The sequence below is a fragment of the Hyaena hyaena genome, unplaced genomic scaffold (genome assembly GCF_003009895.1).
Source record: "Hyaena hyaena isolate Hyena2069 unplaced genomic scaffold, ASM300989v1 scaffold_241, whole genome shotgun sequence".
NCBI lineage: Eukaryota > Metazoa > Chordata > Mammalia > Carnivora > Hyaenidae > Hyaena > Hyaena hyaena.
This window is the reverse complement of record NW_024080875.1, coordinates 2,327,402-2,346,794: the sequence shown is the minus strand read 5'-3', so window position 1 is coordinate 2,346,794 and position 19,393 is coordinate 2,327,402.

Genomic DNA, 19,393 nt, shown 5'->3' with positions numbered 1-19,393 from the left:
CAAAAAGCTAATAAGTATCTGGCATGTAATAAATAATAGATAATAATAGATAATATTTAGCTCATATCACTATAAATTATAAAATTATAAATATTGTTTTAAATAACTATGGTTATGCATAGCATATTTTTCTAGATGTTTCCAAAATACTCAGATCACTCAGGGCTATTCTAAGAACTTGTTATGACTGTAGACTGGCTTTCAGCAGACCATGAGGAATTCTGGAGATGTTTATCTCAAACATAGGCCAATGTCTTCGTTTCCCCCATAAAAAGGGGTAGTAGGGGGAGAAATCACAGTAGGAAGTGACTGTTTATTCTTTGTCTACTCTGTAAGTGGTTATTAACATATTATGTATTTACAGAGAACATTAAACGTAAGCTGTCAGGATCTTTCTCAGTTCATTAAGAATAAGGAGATCATTCTGACCTCACTGCATATCCTTTATTAATACTATCATTAATGGGATGCCTGGCTGGCTCAGTGGGTAGAGTATGTGATCTCGAGGTTGTAAGTTCCAGCCCCAGTCTGGGTGTAGAGATTACTTAAAAGAAAACAAAATCTTTTTAAAAATATGACCAGTAAACAAATATATTAGAAGAACCCTTCTATGAACTCCATAGTCCTATGGCCAACTACCTTATGAATGACTTCCTGCATAGCAGATGGACACATTGGCCTTTGCTCACCCTGTTCCTCTGGCAGTGCCTTCCCTCCTCTAACTCTTCAGCCTTCACCATTTATCCATCACCTCTTTTGGGGAGTCTTCAATGATATTAGGATTAGCATCAGAAGTGAGGTTCCTTTTCCCTGTCATGGCTTTACTGCTACCCTTATAATGTGCAAGTAGATTTTTCTTTGTCTTTCTTCCTTATTTGATTGTAAACACTCTGAAGTCAGGGGTATACTGTTCATTCTTTAATTTATTGCTATGTTAATCTAAAAATATTTATTGCTAGCTGCTCCTGTATACTGTTCAAGGTACTAGGGAAATAGCTGTGAATAAGGCAACATGAGCACTCTCTTCATGGAGTTTATAATCTAAAAGGTAAGAGAGCCTACATAATCAAACATAATTAAATTATGGTGAAACTCTGACAGCATATAAAGGAAAGATATAATTGAGTTTAGGAGCCCAAGGAAGATGTCACTGGAAGGATAATGGGATAGGGTAGGGGCAGGTGGTTTCATACAAAGGGAAGGAAATGTACACAGGTGCTGAGATGTGCAGGAACATGCACGTTACTCACTTTTCACCTGATGCTGGTTCCCAGCACAGTACCTGTGCACATTATACACACTCACAGGTTTGCTGGAAGCATCTGCCTCCTTTTCCATCACCACTCACACACATAAGCACACAACTTCTTTCCTCCATGGCTTTTTATTTCCTGTTAATTATTTGAGAAATTAGAGCCTGTCAATAGCTAAGGAGCGGACAGGACAGGCTGTGTGGGATGAGAAGGAAAGAAGGGAGGCCAAAAGGTTAACTGTTCTTACAGTAGAAAAAGAGGTGTCATGCTAACAGTAGTCACTGCTCCATTACACATTTATTAAGTAAGATTTACATGATAACACAAACCTTTGCTCTGATATTGAAACATGAAACAGCTTTTCCCTTTTAGGTCCTGGGCAGCTCTATATTACCCCATGGCCGACAACACATGGGCTTAGGTTATCAGCAAATCAGAGACACTAAAGAAATGAGAAAAGTTCCATTTCAGTGACCTTTTCCAGAATTTTGCAATCAAAAAATCTACAAATAAGTGGGTGTGATTTCAGAATATATGCAAGTTTTATTTTAATTTTAGTACAGTTTTTGCTTTTAGTTGTCTATAGGAGGCACTATAATTTTCGCAATTCTTATGGTGCTTAGTAACTCAAAACATCTTACTACATACAGCTCTAGGCATGCAGAACATAAGCCATGAAACACAATCAGCACATGCATCCCAGAGTGAACCGTCATGATGGAGCTTAGAGTCTGGAGGGTGGGGCAGCCAAAGAATGAAAAAACAAACCATTGAAGATAATAGCAAATTTTCACAAGTGCTATGAAGCAATGAACCACTGAGAGGAAGATAAAGAATGGGGGTGGGGACAGTGGGAATGATTCACTGTGGAGGCGGCATTTAAACTGAGAAATGAGGTATGGGTTATGGGAGTCATGTGGGAGCTGAGAAAAGATAGGTTCACATGGAAGGATGAGCTCCAAGGAGAAAGAAAGCCAGGAATGAGAAATACTGCTGAAGGTCAGTAGAGCTGGCAATGGTGAGCATGGCAGAAAGTAGTGAGAGGAGAAGCTGGGAAGGTGGACAGGAGGCAAATTACACAGGACCCTATAGCCCACTGTAAGGTAATTTTTTTATATATATAAATGTAGTGAAGAGCCACTAAAGAGTTTAAATTTGGTTTAGAGCATTGTGGGGAAGGAACTGGTAGTGGGCACAAGTGGATGGCATTAGGGTGCTGCAGACATCTAGGCTGCAGGTGATATTGGTTACATGAGGGTGGTAGCAGTGGATATGAGAAAATTGGACTGTTTTGAAAGAATACATTTTAGAGCTGACACTATGAGGACTTGCCGGTGGACTCACTTTTGACTTAATGCTGGTACTCAGCACAGTACCTGGGGCTGAGGGAGAGGGAAGTACCAAGATCACTGCTGAGTAGACAGCCAACTCTTCCATTTCAAAGGTCACACCTTCTGTAGGAAGGAAAGGACTCAGGGCTCTGACTCTGGGAAAGTGTGGGGAAATGTGAAGGGGTTCTAAGCACCCCCATTTCCAGAAGCCTTTCCTCGCTCCCTCCCCAGGCCTAGTGCTCTGGAGAATTAGTCATTCATGACTGACAGGCACGATGGGCAAGTCACCAATGAGCTCATTGGTGATGGAAGCAAGTTGGCTGAGAAGGACAAATGAGGCCTGGAAGAATACCATGATTTTGATTCAGAAAATCCCCAAGTCTGGAGAGTGGACTACCATCAAGAGATAACCTTTCCTCAGGGTGCCTCAGTGGCTCTGCCAGTTAAGCATCTGACTCTTGATTTCCGCTTGGGTCATGATCCCAAGGTCATGAGTGTGAGCTTAAGATTCTCTCTCTCTCTCTCTCTCTAATAAAAGGAAAGAAGAAAGAAATGGCCTTCCTCTGCTCTGAGCCTCCTGAACACCTAAACCATATTCTCTCCCACAACTACTTTGGCTTCTTCCTGGGTTACAATCCCAAGTCTGCCACCTTCTAACTGTGAGACCCTGTAACCCTATCTTCTCTAGGCCTCAATGTCCTCATCTATGAAGCCAGAGGAGAAATTGCCTTTGCCTACTAAATGGACATCTAAATGAATTATGTTTAACCTTAGCACACTCCTGGCTTATAGATGGGTCTCTGTGACTTCTAGCTGTTCTGTTATATTATGCCCACTCCCACATCTGAACATTTCTTATGAAAGCCTTTACAGACCCAAATATTTCCTTAAAGACTCTAAATTAAAAAAATACACACACACAAATGTCCCTCCCACCTCAAGTGCCCTAAATTATCTTTCAGATACCTCAAACAGCTGAGTACTTATTTTCCTCTGACAGGTATGCCAGGTGCAGAGAGACTGAAGGGAGAAAAGGGCTGTCTAGGAGTGGCGCTTACAGACTGCCTGGTCTGTCTCATATTTATGAGCCAATTTTCTTTAAATATTTACATCCTATATTTACATTTTATTACTATTCGATTTGTTTCCTACAGTTGATCTGAAGTGTGAAACTGGGAGCCTGGAGCTGGCTAACACTTCCATGTTAGAAAAATGCACAGTGAAGGAAAGTGAGTTTTATGGCTTCCCCCCACTCCCACACCTAGGGCAACAAAACCTTGGGATGAAATTTGGGAGATGTCTGTGTGCCCACTGCCTCCTGAGGCACTCTTGCTTCGAGTGCCCCTCGCTCCCAGGGCACAAGCTGAGGGGCCTTTCAAGGCTGAGGAGCCAAGACTCTTTGCAGACCAAGTGGGTTTGATTCTGAATGGAGGTGATACAAGGAAGGCAAGGTCACACCCAGAAGTGGGGAGCTCAATGTCAGCAAAGCAACTTTCCTCCTTTTAAGCCTCTTTTATTTCTGAATCTCTTCACTTTTCTCAGCATTATTTTTCCCTTATAATAAATTTCTCAATCCTTAACAAAACCCCGAACCATCTCTCAAATCAATTTGTAAAACGCTGAACTCTTGTTGAAGTATAACTTTCAATATGGTAAAATCGGGACCCTCAGGCAAATGCAAAATGTACACATCAATGATTTTATTTTAATTAACTAATTAATCAGAGGGTCTGTAAGATGTGAAGACTGGCCCAAAGAGCATTTGAAAAGCTAGATACTTATAGGTGAAATACAAAGAAGACAGCATGAGAGGTTTTACTTATACAGTCTCAATTGAACTTCAAGCCTTGAGATACAAATTTATGCACAGGATTAATCTTTATGACCCTGAATAAACTATGCTTCTGGGGGATCTTTGGTAGGTCATACTGGCCAGCCCTTGTACCACCTGAATCAACAGATGAAATGAATATTAATCTTTTCTCTTGTTTCTGGGAGAGACCTCACACAGGATGTTAAGGGCACAGTGGTCTGATACTGAAGTCAAAGAAATGGAATTTCATACCCTTTCCCTTAACCCTTTCTGGTCTTGCCAGATTATTTTTTAACCTTATTGACTAGATCCCAACATACCAAGGACAACAAAACCTTTTAAGGAAATCTTCGAGATGTCTTGTGCCTGCTCATTGCTTCCTCGTGGCAAAGTTAAATTTGGGGGTTCTCATTTCATACGGAGTCTTCATCTCTCACCAAATCCTCCCATTTTACAACTGTATTTATGGCAGAGAGATAAATAACTAAAAGTACAGGATAAAAAAGGAGAATGGATGGAAGCAATGTTTGCAGGTGGAACGTGGCACTGGGCCTTACATCAGTCTGGACGCAGTCACACTGGGGGACAGAGTGGGGGAGGTGTTAATTCTTCTGTGTTCTGCATGGAAAGTGAAAGATCCTTCCTACTCAACACTTCCACACACTGGGGCCCAAGTAGTCTTGCTTTGCCAACTCTTCTGAAAAGAAGGCAGAGAGAATTGTTCTATCCACACTAAAAGAGCTTTACATGGAGAGAAAAATTCTTTCTCCTTCCCTAAAAAGGGCATAAGGCGTAGGTGTGAGTGAATTCTTTCTTTGAAAGGGACCACTAAGGCTCTCTGCCTGATGAGGATCGAGGGCATCGGCAGGGAGGGTGAAGTGGCCCACCACTGCACCATGGAGGAGATAAGATCTTGTGCAGAGAGCGGTAGGGACCACAGATGATCGCACATTAGAAGCATCCAAAAGCAGCACAGTCTGTATGTTTAGTGATACCGATGACAGACCTGGCCGTGAGAAACAAAGACTGCAGCTGTGGCCCTGATTCTTGAGCTCATATAATAATCCTCTTGGGGACTTACAGGAAAATATTGAAACCAAAGATGTGGAGGGCTAAGGGAGTATATTTGGTGGGAATGTGATCTTTCAGTGTGAGCAGGTCAAGGCTTATTCATTCACCCAGGCAACTCAGAGTTCAGGATATCTTGATTATACAACTAGTAGGTAATTTTAAGTTTCATCTCCAATCCCTCACATCTTCCTTGCAGTCAGGTAAACTGAGAGTGAGCTACGGACATGCAGAGCAGCACCAGGCTACATCCTCATCACTTGTCTGATTTTTCATGTATCCCTGCCTCCACATTACAGTGGATTAGGACAGGGGTAGAAAAATACAGACTCTTATTCATAGAAGTTGCTCATGCCCAAACCATCTATTAATTTCACTGTTTGTCTATACAAGAAAAAGAAATTCTTCAGGAGGCAAGAAGAGAATTTTTGCTTCGTGAGCTTCCCTTGATTTGCCTAATGTTGTCTAGTGGAGTCAAAGTCCAGAGTCAAAGTCAGAAATCAAACCTAGAGAAAGGACTTGATGCCTCTCCTTGTGTCAACATAACTGTGAATTCTGTGGACCCCACTTCTCTAGTGGCCCTTCAAATGGAAGCTCCTCTTATAAAGCCTAACACAATGTGTCCACAGTTCCCTACAGAGTAATGATAGCTACTTCTGGGCAATGCAGACAGTCAATGGCTTTTACACCTCAGAGGCCCCTTTGGGGGTCGCTTACATCATCCCCACTCTAGGTAGACTTAGATTTTACATCAATATTATGAAATTGGGCCAGACCCTTTTCCTGAGTTTTGAGTATTTGGCTTTCAATATGAGCACAGAGTACCAATGGTAGAATTCAAGACTGTACTATTGTTAGACCATCCTCATATCTTGTGAAAGGGCTTATGTGTAAGAATGCCATGAAGAGTGAATTTAACATCCCCTTTCAGGCTACTGTATTGTCCAGAATGAGGCTTTAAAAGTCATTATATAAGGAGAAAATTAACACTAGTGAGAAAAATGTTCTTTCTATATTTCCAAACAGCTAATTTTCCAAGCCTTCTCTATTTTATCTATAAAATAAAAGTCACTGAGTAACTGAAGACCCAGATAGGAGGAACAGATCACACTGCTTCATGATTATTTTGCCTAGATTCCCAGTAAGCTATAATATGCCATGTAACATGGGACAATTTTTAAATACAAGAGCAAAAGGAGATGTGGCAAACTGAGCCTCAAAGAAATTCCCCTGTAACTCTTAAGATTTGTCTAGTCGTCATAATTAAGAATAGATCTTTATGCTTTCTTTTGACACAGACCAGACTATTGACTATCTGGTTTTAATACTTAATTACTGGGATTAAAACACACACTGTGAATCAGAAGGGATGAGGCTCCTAATATTTTCTCCATTTTTCTTACCATTTTTGTTTTGGCCCCATGATATAATAATATGAAGATGTCAAAGAGAAAGAGTAAGGTGTTTTAGGTCATGAAATGACCTTATTGCCCAGAACTTTCTGGAAAATGACCTAGGTCTGACTTTATGCAGAGATCTATATGGATATATTACAGAACAGGTATAGGTTTGCTTCATATAATTTCCCTGAAGAAGTCTTCATGTCCCCGACCTCAGTATGGCATACCACACCAGAAAGAATATTTTATGCCTATTCTACATTAGACTAAGTCAAAGACCTGGCCATTTATAGGTCATCATGACAATCTTTTCGATTTCTTGAACCAAAGATTGGAATGAGTATTAAATTTAGTTTCTGAGCCTTGGTTCCTCAGATCAATGTGGGTAAGTCTCTATAATCAGGATTTTAGAAGCAAATGGTATGAGACCAAGAATAAAAAGCTTCATGCTTTGGCTACAAATATCTCCTGGACTCCCCAAATTTCTTTAACCTAAGTTTTAGTTAATATATCACCAAATATGAGTGCCTAGGTGGCTCAGTCACTTAAGCATCTAACTCTTGATTTTAGCTCAGGTCATGATCTCACGGTTCATGAGATTGAGCCCCACGTTGAGCTCAAGCTGAGAGTGAAGCCTGCTTGGTATTCTCTCTCTCTGCCTCTCTCACAAAATAAATAATCATTAAATATATGATATGATATGATATGATTTGTTATGATATATCAAATAATTGCTTCATTCAGTGTCCTCAATCCTTTTCCCTTCCTTCTTCCATTCTGCACCCTATTCTCAGATAGATTCACATATAAAATGTAGGATAAGAAAATGAAAATGGTTGCGACTAACCATTTCAAGCACATGATATGGCAAATTCTTAGTCCAGAGCTTGGTCTTGGAGACCAAACCTCAAGAGGAGCCCTGATGTTGTTTCTCTCCTTTTCTTTCAAGACATATTTGAGTGATGAGTCATCAACATTCCTAGTCTCCTTGTAGTGAGGGCATTTCCTCTCCACCTCTCAATAGAGAAGTAACTCCAAGACTGTTATGAAGACGCCTGCAAGACCCTCAGTCTTTGTAGTTGTGCATGGAAACTGCAGTTGGAAACCAGAATTGTACCTTTCCCTCTCCAGTGAAAAACCTTCTTCAGTGAAACACTTCTCGCTTAACTCTTCCTCCAGTCTTGGCTTGATTAGAAAATCATCAATGGAACAATGAATTTCATCCTGCCCAGGACTATTCTCAGAACTTGTTCAGTCTAACCAGAAAGACCAGGATCTTTTCAGTCATGACTTCTGGCAAGACCTCAAATGAACTATGGGGCAGCTGTGGATCTATCCTGTGTCTTACACCACTGAACAATCTGGGATCGGTTTTCAAACACACACTCTGGTGAGCAAATTTGCCATGGCAGAATCAAGTGGAATAGAATTTCATACTAACTCCTTTATCCTATATCTCCTTTTAATTTTTTTAACGTTTATTTATTTTTGAGAAAGAGACAGAATGTGAGCAGGGGAGGGGCAGAGAGAGAGAGACAGACACAGACTCTGAAGCAGGCTCTAGACTCTGAGCTGTCAGCACAGAGCCTGACACAGGGCTCAAAACCTTAACCTGAGAATTCATTACCTAAGCCGAAGTTGGACACTTAACCAACTGAGCCACCCAGGTGCCCCAATCTCCTTTTAGACACTCTGTACTATGGCCAAGAATCTTAGCATTGAGGGAAGGCAAAAAGAGTAATAGAACTCTCTGCTTTATTTCATTTACTCATCCCCCCAATATTCCTTTCTACTCTTAATTGTCTTTGTTTTTATGTGTAGCCTTTAAAGCCAAAAGAGAGGATTATTTTTCCCACTGGGGTGCTCCTGAGGACTCCAGAATTAGTGGGAGTCTTAATAATCCAAGTCTAATATCAGGGAAAACTTTTCAGACAGGGCTTCATAAACCTCCTGTAATTTGTGCTCTGATTTATGTTAGCCCCTTCTTATGTCTCTCATATACAAAGGGGTAGGTAGACAGAGATTACTGGGAAATACCTATCCTGTCTTTTACTGAAAGGTGTAGGCAGAACTTGAGTCATAGATAGTCACATTGAGGGGAGTCCTTTGGAGACATCTAACCCCTATGCTTACAGGTTAGGACACAGCATACATATATTTTTTAAAGATTTTACTTTTAAGTAATTTCTACACTCAGTATGGCACTTGAACTCACAACCCCAAGATCAAGAGTCACACACTCCACCGACTAACCCAGCCAGGTGCCCCCCTACAGTATACACTGTTAAGTGGCATGGTGACCACTGCCACTTCCTAGGTTTGTGTGAGTCTGGCCTTTATGACCAGAACAGACCATTGGAAACTGTCTTATAAAATCAGACACCTGGGTGACTCAGTTGGTTAAGCATCCAACTCTTCATCTCAGTTCAGGTCTTGATCTCAGGGTCAGGAGTTCAAGCTGCATGTTGGTGTGGATACTACTTTAAAAAAATCAGATTATCACAGAAACAGTTTCTGTTGATGAAATTGTGAGGAAATAGACACTCTCATAGATTGTTTGTATGAATGCAAATTGGTAAGTGAGATGAGGGGGGAAAGAGAGAAAGAAATACAGTAGCTCTGTCCACTAAGAGTGCCTCGCAGCAACAACACACCAGTACCCAGATCATGGTTTCTAAATATCTTGCTTCATTAAAAGAAAAGAAGCCAGGTATCCTTGAGGAAGTGGCTGATTCTGGGCCTGGAGCAGTCAATACAAGATGAGACTGGAACATCTTGCCACAACAGAAAGTAATGAAGTACTCAAAGAATGATGGGACATGTCAAAAGTCAAAGGAGACTATTTGAAAGGACTGCTATTAGCAAAATATGGGAAAGTTAGAGCATAAACATGAATAACAGCAGTAATAAAATATATCCATAGAATAAAACTGCAATGCATGAGCCCACAGCTATAAACAAATAAATAAAGTGGAATAAATGGGGAAAAGGGAAAGCTCTTTCTTAACAGCAGAATGTCAACTAATAAATATAAATGGAACGAACAATCCATCATTTGGCAAATGACCATTTAGCAAACATGGTAACAGTATGTTTAGGCAGGAGCCATCCATGGACCCTAAAACTATTAAGTGGAAGTTTGATGAGGAAGAGCATATTTACAGAGTCTATCTCCTCACAAGGTCCCTATTAATCACAGAATTAGTAACTGGGAAGCAGCAGACTTAGAAAATGAGGAAAGAAAACAAAAGTTCTTGAGACTTATGGGTGCAGGAAAGAAAGAACATACTGGTCATCTTGTTATAGGAGATCAGAAATCAACATTTCACTTCCGAACAGGGGAAGAAGACAAGAAAATTAATTATGAACTGGGTTCTCAATATCAGCAAAGTATGGACAGTAAATTATCAGGAAGATATCAACGACATTGTGGACTTGGCTTCAGTGAGAAAGAAGATCATGATGGAGAAGGTGATGTCGCTGGAGATGATCATAATGACTCACCTGATCGTGAAAGTCCAGATGACTCTGAAAATGATTGAGTCAGAATCTGCTGCACAACTCCAAGCTACTGAGCACAATAGTAGAAGGATCTCAAAATGAAGAAGTGGAGTGGAGGATGAAGTGGAGGATCTCAAAAACAAAAAAGATGCAAAAAGCAACTATAAAATGATGTCTGTTAAATCCAGTGGTTCATTAACTCCCAAACACTTAGTCTTTGTATTAAAAGTAAGCCTTATTGCTGTAATGCACAGTGGAGGACTGCTTATAGAGCACAGACCTTTGTATCATAATTTTTAAAAAAGCCTTTTAATTAATTACAAAGAGTGTTTGCTTTCAGATGTCATGGATTACACTTTTATGGGCCATGACTATTAACCATTTTTGTAAAGAGTAAGAGGTGTATAAAATAAGAAATAAATACAATACTCAATTTCCTTTCATATCAGCATCATCAAACCTCCAATCTTACCTTTTTATCCCTTCAGATAGTTATGGGGGAGGCACTTTTTTGTGGTAACTGTTTCACCTTTTTTGTTCCTTCATATTTTTTTCTTATAAGAAGTTTATCTGATATTGTAATGCGTTCATAAAAAATATTCAGTTATTATACTTTGTTGTAGTAGAACTATTCATCATGGATAATTTTGCTGCCAATAACAGTCTAAATTGTTTGCGAAAGATTAGGTACTTAGTTTACTCTTACTGATTCAGCTCTACTCTGTTGGACCAAATCAACATGAGAGCAAGTTCTTCACACTGGTTAAGATGGAGTTGCAACTATCATACATTTTGGAATGTTATGATCCCAAGCAGTCTTTATATAATTTGAACTACATTGTATGTTAGATTGTTGATAAATTTGGCCAATTTTTACAGAAGAAATTATTTCTCTGATTATTAGGTCCTGTTTAGTAATATGTAAAACTGGATTTTTTTAAGGTAATATGTTACCAAAGTTAATTTTCTTCCTAAGGCTCCATAAAGAAAAGCAGTTTCCCATTAAAAAGAAAAAAAAAACTTTTAACTTTTACAGTCAAAAGCCCCAAGAGGAGGACCAATAGAAATCATGTGCCTTTTAACATGATGCACTGAAAAGTACACAGCACCACTTCTGAAGGTACTTCTGCCCAAATACATTATATATCAATGCTAACCCATGAGGATACAGCAGACAAACCCAAATTGAGAGACACTGTACATAATGACTGACTCATTCCTTCAAAAATGTCAGGGTAATAGACAAAGTAATAGAACTGAAAAAAAAAACCTTCTAGATTAAAGGAGACCAGAGACTTAATTACTAAATGCTGTGGAATCTTGGACTCGATGCTGGGGAACCAAAACAAAATAAAGCAATTTGCCATAAAGAACATTAATGGAATAATTGGCAATACCTGAATGAGGCATATAGATTAGAGAGAATTATATTAATGTTAATTTCCTGATTTTGAAAATTTAACTCTTGTTATGAAGAAAATTGTTTTTATTTTTAGGAAATATGCACAGAAGTATTCAGGGGAAAGAACATGATGTCTGGAACTTATCTCTATAAGTTTTCTTTTTCCTCCCCTTCTTGTTCCTCTGATTCCTTCTATCCTTTTCCTCTCCCCTCCCTTTCTCTTCCTCCCAGTGTTGCAGGAGTGATGCTCACAGGAACCTCAACTACACAGGATGCAAATGAAATAGAACAAATCCCTTTTCCCTCCTACAGTCTCCTAGTCTTCCTTCATCACCCCCAATTGGAGAGTTGGCTGATTGGTCAAGTAACAATTGGGTTTGCATAGGCCCAGCCCTAATATCATAAATCAAAATAGTGAAGGGTGAAAACAAGGTGTGAGAGACAATGCTTCTTAACCCTTCAGAGCTTTGTGGGAGGGGTCTCCATGACTTACACTTCAGTATAAGAGACTCAGCCTTGGAGAGGTAGCTTCATGTTGCCTCTTCAGTAGATAGAACTCTGATCCATGAGTGGTTAAAATTCCAAGTGCCATTTCTTAAAAGGGACACTCTCACCCCATGGGAAGTGAGCTATTTGTTTTACTCTGGTGGTGAGAAGTTTCTATAAAATTCTCGGCAAGTCTTTCACAGCACTAATGTTAGGACTTTATGTGAGAATCGAGTATTACAAGCCCCTTCTCCAGGGAATACTGTTTACCTTGCTCTTCCGGACTTTATTAGATGCAAGATCCTTCCATTGCATATTAAGTGTGTCTCCCTCACAACAGCATAACCAGATCTCTCTACATTTGACCTTCAGGGCTGAGATGTTTATTTATTATTCTTTTTAATAGATTATACCTTCTGGAAGAATATCAGTCAGTGAACTGTATGGTATGCTCTGTTTAATACCAAAGAATTGGGGGCAGTCAAGTTTGGGAACATACTCAGCAATACAGAATTGGGAGGAATAAAGCTTCATATTGCATCTTCTGTTGTGCTCTCTAATTTTCTCAAGGATTCTTTCCCCATTGTCTCAGGCCCTGAGATGTAGAGGAGACTGGCAAGAAAGAACAGGATTCTGTGCCTCAGGTAATGTCCTTATTCCCTGAGACTCTTGTCTACTTTACAGTCATCCTTAATGGAAGAAAAATGCTGTCAGGGGACATCAGAGAAAGGAACTGCTTCTTGCAACCTCTGCTAAGCCTGTCAGATCTGCCTAGGAAGGGTCTTCATAACTCAGTTCTTAGCATGAGAGACCCAATCTGTGAAGAATTGTTTAAGAAGTTATAGATGTTGTTCAATTAAAAGAAAGCAAATTGTCCCCTCAGAGTCTGAGTCTCATATTCATCATTGTAGTTGCCTTTGTCTGCCAGATTGTCATTCAGGTTTCTATACTGTGCAGTGGGTAGCCATGACAAGTCAGAGTCTCCGTAGTTAGACAGGGATACTTAAGATCATTTAATTCTACCTCTTCTTCTCAGATGAGCTAAATTTAACTCCCTAGAATGAACACAAAGCCTTTTCCAATGAAAACCATTGGAAATGTTTTAATAAAGTGATGGGAAGAGATTAACTGAATGTAGGAGAAATGAAGATTCATATTCTGTATACTAAACTTCTGTATTCTCACAGACTACTTCACTCTTGCTGAAGTGCGGCACCCTAGTGAACAATGAGGGACAAGAAAAGGGTCATTCTCATGTCCCAGAGTTTCCTATACTTTAGCTTCATGGAAAAGGAGCACATAGAGTCCTGAGAAGATGCCAATAAAGGACGGTTTCATGCAGCTTTTTCGTATTCCCCAACAGCTGTCTAAGAAGGGTCTTTGTAGACCCAGTAAAAAAAACCCCAAAATTCTGGAAAGAGAATTTTATCTTCTGTCACCCACTGGGGTCTCTGTTCTACTGTCCCTTCTAAGGATCTTAACTTCTGGATAGTTCCTGTAGGTCACAACCTAGGGTGGGAAACAAATCAACTCAAGGAGAATCAGCCGGAATGTAGTTTTCTGTTTACCTCCAGGGCATACTCCCAATTCTCCCACGGCTCTTAGTCTCAGCATGGATGGAGTCATGGAGAAGTATAACAGAAGGCTGGATTTTATTTCAGATTCTTTTACTCTGTTATTTCTGCTCTTCCTTTGTGGTAGGGATGTGATACAGGCTGGCCTAAGAGAACAAGGAAAGGAGAAGCCTCATAAAGCCAGCTGGTAGTTCCCCAGCACTGCTGGGTGTTGTCTGTGGGGCCCAGAGCCGATCCGAGAAACCAGGGCGGATAGAGGGACTTGAGTCCAGTGGGACACTATTTCTATGCCCCTCTCTATTAATGTCTCTGGTGTTTCTTCAAGGAATGAATCTTCTAGATCTTTCTTTCTTTCTCTTTTGTTAAAAGAAGCCTTTATGCCCACCATGGAGCACAAACACACAATCCCTAGATCAAGAGTTGTACGCTCTACCAACTGAGCCAGCCAGGCACCCCCTGCTAGTTATTTCTTCATTAATTCTGGGAGGGCTTACTATGTGTCAGGCAATGGACATAAAATACATAAAATATAAAACAAAACAAACAACACACACCTAAAATTCAAGCTGAATCCCTAGAATCAGTTGCAATTAGTGGTTCTTTTTCCCTCACAGTCTTAACAATGAAACCACTGACACATCACTTGCACCTGAGGCTGGAGTTAAGGATTCTCCCCGGAGGTGATTTATTACAGTCCTCAGGGCCTCTGCCTCCCAGCAGTCCTTCTAGATCAATCAAATGTCCCCCTCCAAAGAGCTGCCCTGAATAGGCTTCCGGCATTAAGGAGAATTCCTGAGAAGATGACACTGAAAACATATTTAAGTTACATTTTCTTTTGTTCTTCCTTTCTTAGAAAACTAACATTTCACAATACATCTCTGTGTCCAGACTTTTATAACTCACTTAATTTCTATCATGACATGACAAGATATTCCTTGCCCTTTCTTTCCTTTTCTTTGGCCCCTACTATTCTAGCTCATGTCTTCTTAAGCTTTGAGATGTAGTGTAAACACTATTCCTGTCTTAATCCCCAGTGAACTATCTAGATTTGACTCTGTGCCCCGAATGGAGTTCCTATTTCCCCAAGAATTTCTATCAGACTTCTTGGTTGTGCTCAGGGATATACTCCACCTACACTGAAATCACAGAAGTGTTTAATCAGTGTCCCTAGAGGCATCTACTATCCCCTCCTCTGCCCAAACACTGGACAAATATTAAACATGGAGGTGCCTGAAAGCTCTACATGTGACACTCTTGCTAAAATCAGCCCAGGTTTTTGATACCATCAGGAGAGATTTCTTTTCTTTGCCTTTGAAGGCTCTGGAATAAACAGGGCCCTCCCTCTCTAGAGTTTCTTTCCTCTAATTTGTTAACTTTTGCAAAATGATAAAGCCAGCCAGTAAGAGCCTGAATAAAGAAAATGCACACTTAGTTTAGAACGAATGAGTGAAGTAGGAGCTACAAAAGGAAGGAAATGAAATATAAGCTCTGTATCTTCCCTTGGACTCCAGAGGTCCTGCCTCCATGGTGCTCAAATGATAAGAGGGCTCAGTTGATCTGAATGGCTGGAGGATTTTCCTAACCCTGTACCTGGTGTGGTAACAATTTTCACTGTTGACCAATTTTAGGATGTAATTATTCCTCCAGGAAGTACAATTTAAAGGACCTATACAGCCAGCTTTTGGAAGAGTTTTAAAAAAGCCTGAGTCTGCCTTTTCGATCCTCCCCTCTGACAAATCTCACTGTTTGAGCACTGATGTGATGCTCTGCCCATACTTGCTAAAAGGAAGTATCTCAAATATGGTACAGTAAAGAGCATCAGGAGTGTGTTCTCTGGAATGGGAGAGAGTTCCCTGAAATTAGGCTTTTGGGAACCCCCCCAAAGTAGAGGACAGTGAGAACAAGACTCATCAGATAGTCAAGGTAAGCAAATGTGGCAAATACAAGTGGATCATGAGGGCAGGTTTACTGCAGAATCCAGAAAATCATACAGTACACACTACACACTGTAGAAAGAAGTCTTTTAGTCGGAATCTCCTGTCCATTTTTATAATAGTCCTTTAGGCCTGAGAATCAGTATTTCTGATTTCAAAAATTCTCATATGCTTCAATATATGGATCATCCTTGGTGTAACTGCTGAAAGTTGGTAATTTTGTATTTACGTAATGACTTTTTAAAATACCAATTTGTTGGGGCATCTGGGTGGCTCAGTTGGTTGTGTCTGACTTCAGCTCAGGTCACAATCTCACGGTTCATGGGTTTGAGCCCCGTGTTGGGCTCTGTGCTGACAGCTAGCTCAGAACCTGGAGCCGGCTTCAGATTCTGTGTCTCCCTCTCTCTCTCTGCCCCTCCCCGACTCACGCTCTGTTTCTGTCTCAATAATAAAGAAACATTAAAAAAAATTTAAAAAATACCAGTTTGTTTTGTTTTGTTTTTTAGAGAGAGAGAGTGAGTGAGCAGGTGAGGGGCAGAAAGAGAGGGAGACAGAATCTTAAATATTTTTAATGTTTATTAGTTTTGAGAGATTGAGAGACAGAGAGAGACAGAAAAAGACAGAGTGTGAACAGGAGAGGGGCAGACACAGAATCTGAAGCAAGCTCCAGGCTCTGAGCTGTCAGCACAGAACCTGACACAGGGCTTGAACCCCAGAACTGCAAAATCATGACACGAGCCAGAGTCAGACTTACCTGACTGAACCACCTAGATGCCCTGGGAGAAATTTTGAGAATCTTAAGCAGGTTCCATGCTCAGTGCAGAGCCTGATGTAGGGTGTGATCCCATGACCCCGAGATCATGACCTCAGCCAAAATCAAGAGTCAGACATTCAACCAACTAAGCCACCCAAGGGCTCCTAAAATATCAGTTTTTATATTAAAAATTGACCCATTTGTGGGTCATGTTTTCAAATATGTTTTCAAAATACGGGGCCACTTAAATAGCTCTCTCTTATTTCAATCAAATATATTTTCTAAAAGAACAAGCTGGAAACAATATTTTGCATTGACTACATACTGAGGACACAGCACATACTGAATGTAGGCTCCTTTGGTTATATAGGGTGAAACATAAATCTGGGCTCATCAATCATTCTTTCCCAGTGGCTTTAAGAAATGTAGTGCTCTTTCTTAGAGGAAATAACTATATTCTAGTTTTCCTGAAATATCAATTAAAAAAGCCCTCTTGTTTGCAGCAAGGAGGATGTGCCAATTTGAATTAAGCTGTTCTGAAGACAGATGGACATGTCTTAAACCTGGCCTGCCTAGGGCAATCGATATACCGAGCCATAAATGTTGAGAAAAAGCAGATTAAGTAGGCAAGATTTAGAAACTGGGTCAGGTGAGTACCTAAGTTAACCTGATACTTGGCAAAGAAAATTGAAGAGTTTAGTTGGGATGCAGGGAGGGAAACACTAAAAATGGCCATAATACGGATATCATATGGGTGTGATCTGAACCCTGGGAAATCCTACCCTAATGTTTAACTTAAGTTTTGCTGTGTCCCTTACCATACACTTTCTGGCCAGTCTTGTTCTCAATGCCTCTTACATTTGTGGTTTTCCTTTTCTCACACATAAAGTGTTCTTTCCCAGTTCGGAGAGAACAGCTGATCCTAGCAAACCTTCTCCAGTTGAATTTCAAACAATTATCTTGAAGTAAGCTTAACTGGTTTCAGGAATGTAGAGGCATCAGGGGGAGAAACTGAAGTATACACACCTCTCTAGTCCTTCATTTTGAAGGTGAATTAGACAAGTGGTAATTTGGTGGGTGTCAAAGAATAGAAATCAAAAGTCCAGGAAGATAGAGGCAGATGTTTCTATCTGTTGCCCAACCTTTTGTTTTCCTTTTCAGGGAATGAAAAACAAGCGACCCCTGAAATCTACTTTATTCTGAAAGGATGCTTGGAAAATCACACATAACCTCACCGGCTGTCATCAGGGCTATGCTGGACATCATAAAGAGCACCAAGTCTTCGCATATGGGTTTTCTGGGTCCTAAAAGAAACTTCATGGCAGACAACACAGTCTGGAGAAATCAAGTGCTGCCTGAGTGTTAGGGAGTCTTGCTCTGTGTCCAAGCCTTGGTCTCTGCCCGCCCCAGTGACATTCAGAGTATTTCACACAAATTCCTTAAAATAGGCCAAATTTTGCCTCTTCTCTCTTTTAAGACTTACATCACTAGTTAGATTCAAAGTACTTTTTATTTATGTTTGATTAAAAGTACTTTATATCAGGTAAGTAACCTCTGGCCATTGACTATCTGAAGGTCTGAGAGGAAAACTCTGTCCAGCTTTCCAAAATCATAATTACTAAGCCTCCTTCCTAGTTAGGTGGGCAAAATACCCCTTTTAGTTTTCATAGACATAATGGGTGGAGATGATATGCTTCAGTGTCTTGCAAGAGAACTCTAGCTAAATATGGTAAAAACAGGTGAAGGTAAGATCTGAGGAAGGTAGAAACGAGAAAGGTAAGGGCATCAGTTATCCTGGTGCAGGATTTGGGAGAATGTTGGTTGTAAGGGCATGAAACAACTGAGAAGTCCAGCATAAGGATAATCTTTGAGAACAGTGATAATCTCTTCCTTGCAGACAACTTGCCCTGATCCTTAGGTATGTATCCCCATGCCTTTCATGTTTCTCTCCTCCGACCTCTAAGAAGCCTTGTTCTCACTGCCATCTACACAAAGGCTAGGGGCCAATCTGCATCAATCCTCTGTCCCTCAACCTTGTCTCCTTTGATGGCTATGTTTTTTTATTCCATGGACAGTGGCCCTTTCTCCTGTATGAGGATGTTCAGAATTTTATCTATTGAACAGAAGAAGTAGCTCATCCAGGAGTCCTCCAGGCTCAGGACATTTTGCTTGATTATGCCTATGATCAACAGCAGTCTCATGGAGGAGCCTAGGGAGGCTGTGTCTGGGCACTTACTCCTTTGGACTCATGAGAGGCTACCCATTAGCAGTAGCTGTCAGAGGAAAAAGTAGGGGTAGATGCTCTTTGGATGAGGGGAAGGCCGCATCTTCTCTGTACTTCTTCCCTCCCACACTAGCATCTTCTCTTTGTACTGGCTTACAGACTTAGTATAGTCTTTGGTGTTTTATCCCTCTGCCTTCAAAAGACTCTGATTCAGGGGCACCTGGGTGACTCAGTTGGTTAAGCATCTGAATTCATCTCAGGTCATGATCTCACAGTTCATGAATTCGAGCCCTGAACTGGGCTCTGTACTGACAGCATGGAGACTGCTTCTTTCAAATCCTCTGTGTCCTTCTATCTCTGCCCTTCCCCTCCTCCTTGCTCAAAAATAAATTATCTTTAAAAAAAAAAAAAAAGATTCTGATTCAGCAGGGGCAAGAAGCAAAGTGAGTGGTAGTTCTCTTCTTGGATCCATCAACACAACAGCTTCATCTCTGGATAGGATCCTGATTCTTCACCCTTAGCCCGGACCAGTATCTTGATGAGCCAATCTTCTTCAGGCATGCCACACTGTTTACTGGCTGAGATGATCAACCTAATTTCGCAAACAATTACCTAACCCCAGCTTAGTGTAGGAAATAGTAATTAGAAAAAGC